Below are 7,086 nucleotides of genomic sequence, written 5' to 3'. Positions count from 1 at the left end.
GTTCGGTCCATGGCAAATTTCACATTACTTAGTTTACTCGGAGATCAATTACACGGACTAGACAGGGCACGACTCGTTTGCCTATCTGAGAAGAATCTTCAACCCTGCTCCAAGGGTCAACTGAAACTATTTAATGACTGTTCACTTCTCTGATTAAACTCCCTTTGATTTGTCACTAATTCGAGGTGTCGAAATGTTCCCTGACGAATATTTCAAAGCCTTCACCATTGGAGAGCCTTTAGGTGTTTACCAATTTCGCGACCCTCTTCACTGTGACACTGCGATCTTTTATATTGACGGACGCACGATGATGTGATGTTGATGAGCTACTTTGAGAGTGATTTATGTGGGATTGATTCGAGAAAACAAAAAAACCTTTGACGTTTCGACAGCTCCGCTCTTGGTTGACTCTCTGAATGTCTTCTGCGTGCATACGCTCTCAGTATTTTTGCTTCACTTCAACTAAGATGTTCTTCTGGTGCTGCGGAAGAGTAAATGAATGACTCAACGTGACTGAACTTCGGAAAACCACTCTCAAGATGCCCTCCACTAATACGTCCAGCTTCCTTTAGCAGTACAGTTGACAGGTTGTGTGCAAGTCAGCGTGACGCGAAAGACGACAAATCCTTTGCAGTCAGCAACGTCAACACTACCTGAAAGCACTCACAAACCAGATCGGCTCTGTGACAATATATAATACCATTGAATCATCCGCAAAACTGTCAAATACTTATTAAACCTTTTGTTTTGAATCCCAAATCATTTACATTCAAAAATGAGGTGATCTCGTTCCGGCTGTTGGCTCATAACTTGATGCCTCCGTATTTTCGATGAAATATTCTTCGTCCTTCGAAACGATTCAAATTGCAAGTCAAGTGAGGGTATCTCATATATATATGTAATGACATTTAGGGTAAATACAAGGTTTTATATGAGCCGTATTGAAAAATAGGAGCAATTGACTTTTTTTTTTGTAAAGATGATTGGGTAGCTCTTGTTCAGACATGAGTCTGCAAAAGGAAACAATGGATTGCGTTGAATGGAATTCAATTTGAATTGTATGGAATGCAATTTATTTTAATATATCCCGTTTCGAAACAAAAGACTTGATCGATGGCGATCATCCGCCGCGGTCTCAGACAAATTCTAATAATTGATAGCGTACATTTCCCGATTCTTCATAGAATTCGCTTAATTATAAGGACGGTGCCTACTAATTCAAAGGTATTGTTGCCTCGGTTTATGATTATGCAGGAAATGTAGATCTTAACAAGTGTTATTGAAATCGAAAAAAAAAAAAAACTGGGGGGTAACCACGCATTTTTCAAAGATAATTCATGAACAACATTTGTAAAAAGCTTTAAAATACAAAGCTATGTATGGCGTTCTTTCTAAAATTGTAGCTTAATTTTCACCGAAAAATGCATGCTTACCCCCAATTTTCTTTTTGGATACCAATGGTAGTTACTGAGACCTACTTTCTCTGCATAATTTTAAATCGTGCAAAAATATCCCTGTATTGGTTAACAAAAAGCTTGGACAAGGAACCGTTTTCTAAAAATTTGAATCTCTTTATTCCAATTTAATGTATTTAAACTGAATGAATGCCTAAATTATACATATAACAGTTATTCCTCGAATTTTCGGTTGATCCATGAGCAGATCGTAAAGTCTTCCAATAAAAGAGACAACCCATAAGTCTAAAGTTTTCGAATGCCACATTATTAGTGAGTAGAATTGAGCATCAGAAGAGCATATGGACGACCAGTTCAGGTAGAAACTTATGCAATAAAAACAAGCCATTGTCTTATCTTCATGTAAGTCCAAACCTGTCTTGAGCTGATTGACTCATGATCAGAAACAAGGTCTCTAATAAACCTAAAGTCCGATCAAGAAAAGTCGTCTTTGGAGGAATTTCAGCAAAGAATGTATAGTCGAGATTGCTGATACTCGTCTCTCTTCATCTTCAAAATATTAGTAAATGGTGAAAAATGGATGTACCTCTGATGACAAAAAAACCTTCAGAGAATGACTAAAACACAGTATTGACTGTACCCCTCCCTGTTCAACAAAGGCTGCCGGCGTAGCTTGAAACTCCCTGTGAAGCCGATATTTTAGCCTAATATTTCACCTTTTTCTATCTCCTCTCCTAATCTTTAATCGAATCTAGTTTTTTGTTTAGTCTGGCAAAGGACTCATTTTAGAGCATTTTGATCGAGGTAAACGTTGTGGTTGACTATGAAATTCAAGCGTAAGTGTGTGTTTTGGGAGTTGTGCATGCGACGTCAAATGTCCAGTGAGCGTCTTGATTATTGCGTGAGGTCGCAACAATGAAAGGTGGATGAATCAGTAAAAAAAAGTCGAAACAAAACTGATTTATTGGTAGTAACTTACAAACAAACTATACACTGCCACACCATCTTTGGGATACTGAGCACCGTACAGTGTCATGAACTGGCCGTGTCTAGTTGAAACCTTGCGAGGAGAAGAACCAAAACCGCTGAGTTTCGTTCCACCATCTTGAGAAGAATCAGGGGCACTCAACGATAATCTTCGGTGAAATATGTGTTCGGGAGAGTCAAACTGTTTTAAGAATTTCGGTTTTACGTTACCGTGAACAGCTATGGATCGGATTTCTTTACTAAAGCATCACCTAAAACGTTTAGCGGTTAATTTCTGATTCAAACAATTTTCGGACACTTCAATTTTCATCTAAGATATCCACAGATCAAATAAGAACATCTCTCTGGACAGTCTTTATACATTACAAGGAGCCTAGAAATGTCTCTCATAGGCTTTTGGCTTAATTTGCTCGATGGGTGCCCTTGAAGAATGATTGCTCAATGTAAGGTTACCGATAATGCATTGAGCAAATTCCTAAATTTAGTACTTGTTCCTTTAATTATATTGGACCCGCTGTGATCATGTATCAGATCAAGTGATACAGCCTGCAATCGGATGACAAATTTCGAGTAACTTGGAAGTCTGAATTTCACTATCCTCCTGGGCCGCCCAGCACTATTTCTCGCTAACTCCTTATTGTCAAGTTCGATTGAAACATTCTTGGTCACTTTTGGCAGCTTTCTCCCATTCCCACGGCTGCGAACTTGCGCGCAAACGGAACTGAACCGTCATAGTCCGCCCCGTATACTTTCATTGTTGAAATAGCTATTCAATTTTATTATCTTGTCTATTTTAAGAGAATAGGGTCATATTGGGCAATTAGCCCTCTGTGGTCATTGACAGTACAAAGCATAAGGCCGAAAATAGAACTATGGATCCTCTGAGCATGCAGAGAATGTTAAGTTCAAATCCTTCCTGTACTAAATTTTGAATTTATTCAAAACTACCTTTCCTGTTTTCTGCGCCATTAAACAATGTAATTGGAACCGTCGCTATATTCAACGCCCCCAAAACAAGAGGTTAACATGTTAAGCTACCACTCACAAGGCTGGAAACAAAGAGAGAGTGGTTGGTTGAGCACGGGAAGTAACTAGGCGTGCCGCAAACAGTGATATTGCCAAAGCAGCGGAATCCATGCAGTTAATGCGGTTATTCGATGAATGTTGCTATGCGCCTGTTCAGTGCCGCAAGTTAGATCAAAACGGAAAAACATTTAAAATGGCACCCGCCCAGGGTAACTGAGTCACTAGCTATGCTAAACACATTTCGACATTTTATGTTCAAGGCCCGAACTGTAAGTTACGAACCGAGATTTTCCGTTAATTTAGCGCCCACGCGCTTAATCACGCTTGGCGGTCGACGATCAGTAACTTACTGTAAGGACCAAGGAAACGAAGTCAGTAGGATATTTATTATATCTCTGAGGTAATAAGGTGCACGGGAAAGGAAACAAGTTGAAGTCAAGAGGACTCCAACTACCACAAATGATTGGCGTGCGTCAAAGTCTGACAAAGGAATACATCCTCGTGGCTTTTTTTAAATAGTTCCTTGCAAGATTCAAACAGTTATACAAGTTTATTGAACATAAACAACGGTGACACACTCGGCAGCTGTCGCCTCGTGTGCCACTTTTTTGTTCTTACCACATTTTGACGTCATCTGTGATCTATTACATACTGAACAGACGCACGGCAACATGAAATCTATTTGTAAACAGATATACATCTTGATGGAATTTCCTTTAACTCAGTCAACCCAACCAAAGTGACATCACCTACAATCTCGGACAAATTAAACCTTTTGAGACAAAGAGACATTTTTGGTACTCCAAAAACTTGTGCGCCGATCAACTCGAAACTTCAATTCAAACACGTGTTTTATAGATGTTAGCGACTTCGGCGCCCGAAAAAAAATCTCATTTGAAACTCTTCCGGTTCAATTTTCCCCACCCCACGCTGGCAAAGGTCAAATTCCCCACTTCCCGGGCACAGAGGATAGTCAAATGCCCATGGTTTGCCCGGGGGGAGGATGTTGAAGTTTCGATTTGATCGGCGCATTATCCAAATGTTTTCGCTTAAAAGCCGCCCTTTCCCCTCCCCACAAACTGAATGTCGACTGGAGTAAAGAGGAAGTATAAATCACATAATTAATATGACGTAATTAGAGACTTTTTAAGGGAACCCTTAAATTTGTGAAAGCGAAGAATTTTTAAAGACTCCCCAATATTATTTCAAAGAACAGCCCCCTTGAAACGAATGTTAAACTTCCCATAATTATTCCTGGTAGTAGGAATACAAAATGCTGATTTAGAAGACAGTCTAGTATTATACTTGTGCCTACTTGATATAGGAGTAAAAAAATGGTGAAAAGCAGAAGGTAACAAATTATGATAAAATTTAAACATGAAAACACAATTAAGATAATATATAACATCACGAAATTTCATAATGTACAAATGTTTGAAAATAGGGGGAGTATGAGCATTATAACAAGAAAAAGTAATAATTCGAACAGCCTTCCTCTTAACTTTTCCACTGCATACCTGATAAATACAAAAAATATATATAGTGGCAGGGACATCGCAACAGCGGGTATAACCAATTACTGCAGGCCCTGAGAAAAAACTATTAAAATATATTTGTACAAACTAGGTTCAATTAATTACATACAACATGCTCTGGCGAGACAAGACTTCGAGAACGATTACACTTAAGACATATAGTTTTGGATGAACGGGAGTTATCAACATCGTAGTTGGCAAGGGTGGATATATAGTGTGATTTCACGGTAGCTTTAAAAGAATAGAGACTGTCCATACTGAGTTCAAGTTCGTCGGCGAGAGTGTTCCATATGCGAGTAGATCTTATACGAAAGGATTTCTGAAAAGTTGATGTTCTGCATCTACTAACTGTATAGTTGATAACATTTGTGTTAGATCTTGTATTTCTGCCCGTGGATAGGATACGGGGTACAGTATTGCTATCTACATTAACAAGCCCGTGCGTCAATTTAAAGCCGGAAAAATACCATGTCTAGATATTCATGCCAGTATGTTATGGGAAGCAACTTTAACGATCTTAATCTTTCTCTATAGGAAATAGGGCTTTAAAAAGGAGGGAGGGAGTGTAATCTGATTAGAGTTAGGGTAAATTCTTCTCTGATAAGGTGTTCTTGGAAATGAAGGTGAATTTGTGTGACTGTCCCAACAGTTTTGTCCAAGATTCTAGCTTCCGGTCGCGAGAAACGTTTCAGCAATAACGGAACACAACAATCTTAATTAGGTTATTTCAACACCGCTTCAGCAGAGTTAAAATATACTGACCGCAGTTTTCTTTCCTTTTCTTATTTTTGATTAGATGAAAACGGTAAAAATAAATACTCTCATTTGGATAATGACCTGTTATCCAGGGACATAGCAATCTCCTTATCAATAGCTTGTTCTACAATGAACGCAGAATGCAGACAGGTGCTGGAGCAGAATCGAACTGAAATTCACAGTCAATGATTCGCCCTATGTAAAGGAATCCAAGTGGCCCTTGGATTCCAGATTCCAGCCCGTGGATTCCGGATCTCGAATAGTGCATCCCGGATCCTGAGTGGTGGATTCCGGATTCCGAAATCACGGGTCCCACCAAAATGGATCCTGCATTCCATCGACGTCTGGGGATTCTGGATTCCATTCAATGGATTCCGGATTCCACCTTCTGGATTCTGGATTCCAAAGCCTCACATTTGCTGGATTCTGGACAATTATACATTCAGGGCCGTACCTGGGATTTTTTGTCTGCGAGGGCAAACTCGGCACACCTTCACAGGGGTCTCCCGTATACAGACAGGGCTTGTAGTTTGACATTTTGTTTTCACCCCTACACAGAAGGTTGCTTCGAAGACCTTTAAGGAAACAAACCACACTGATGCTTTTTGTTTTAAATTGTCATGATTTATTTTGGAATAAACACCTTGTTTAGTTTGAAATTGCCCCCGAGGTCACTGCTAAACGATGATGATTTATATACCATCTTTGACTCAAGCTATACTGTGAACAGTATGGGATGGTTCGTTAGTTTGAACAGAGATTGGCTTGAAGGAACTGAGCTAAAATTGCAGGTTTCGGTATCAGAATACCAAGTTTCAAAAACGAGTCTATATTAGGCTGTTCTAGATTCTTCTCCAATTTATTTCTTGTCATCGATCTCTTTTGGAGTGGGAATGAAGCCCGTTCCGCGATGAATTAACAGCATAGCAAGGCCACTTAATCGATCTTCTGTCATTGATGACCTAGTCCATAGCTTCAGACGGCGTAGGGCTGAGAAGGAGAGTTCGCAACTGACTCTTTCGACAGGCGTGGTTTAAAAGATCGACAGCACCTTGTGACTGGCGGGAAATTCTTGCGGACTGCAATCAGGCATTTATTGCGCCCTCTTGTTTTGACTCTGGCTCCATCGCGTGTTTCATTCTCCACCTTGCCAGCTCTGCGTCAAAATTAGACTTCTCCGAGAAATCTAGATGCTTGCTGAAGTAGTTCCTGATCTTCTCGATATGCCTGTCAGTTAACTTGGGCAAGTACAAAGGGAACAGGTCGATTAACGCTAACCCCAGATTAAAAATGAACCAAGGAATTTATTTCTCTACTCCCAAATGCTGTTGAACGCTGATATTCGGCAAAACCTTACATCAGAAGAA

This window comes from Montipora foliosa, chromosome 9 (genome assembly GCF_036669935.1).
Source record: "Montipora foliosa isolate CH-2021 chromosome 9, ASM3666993v2, whole genome shotgun sequence".
NCBI lineage: Eukaryota > Metazoa > Cnidaria > Anthozoa > Scleractinia > Acroporidae > Montipora > Montipora foliosa.
Note: the sequence above shows the minus strand (reverse complement) of the source record.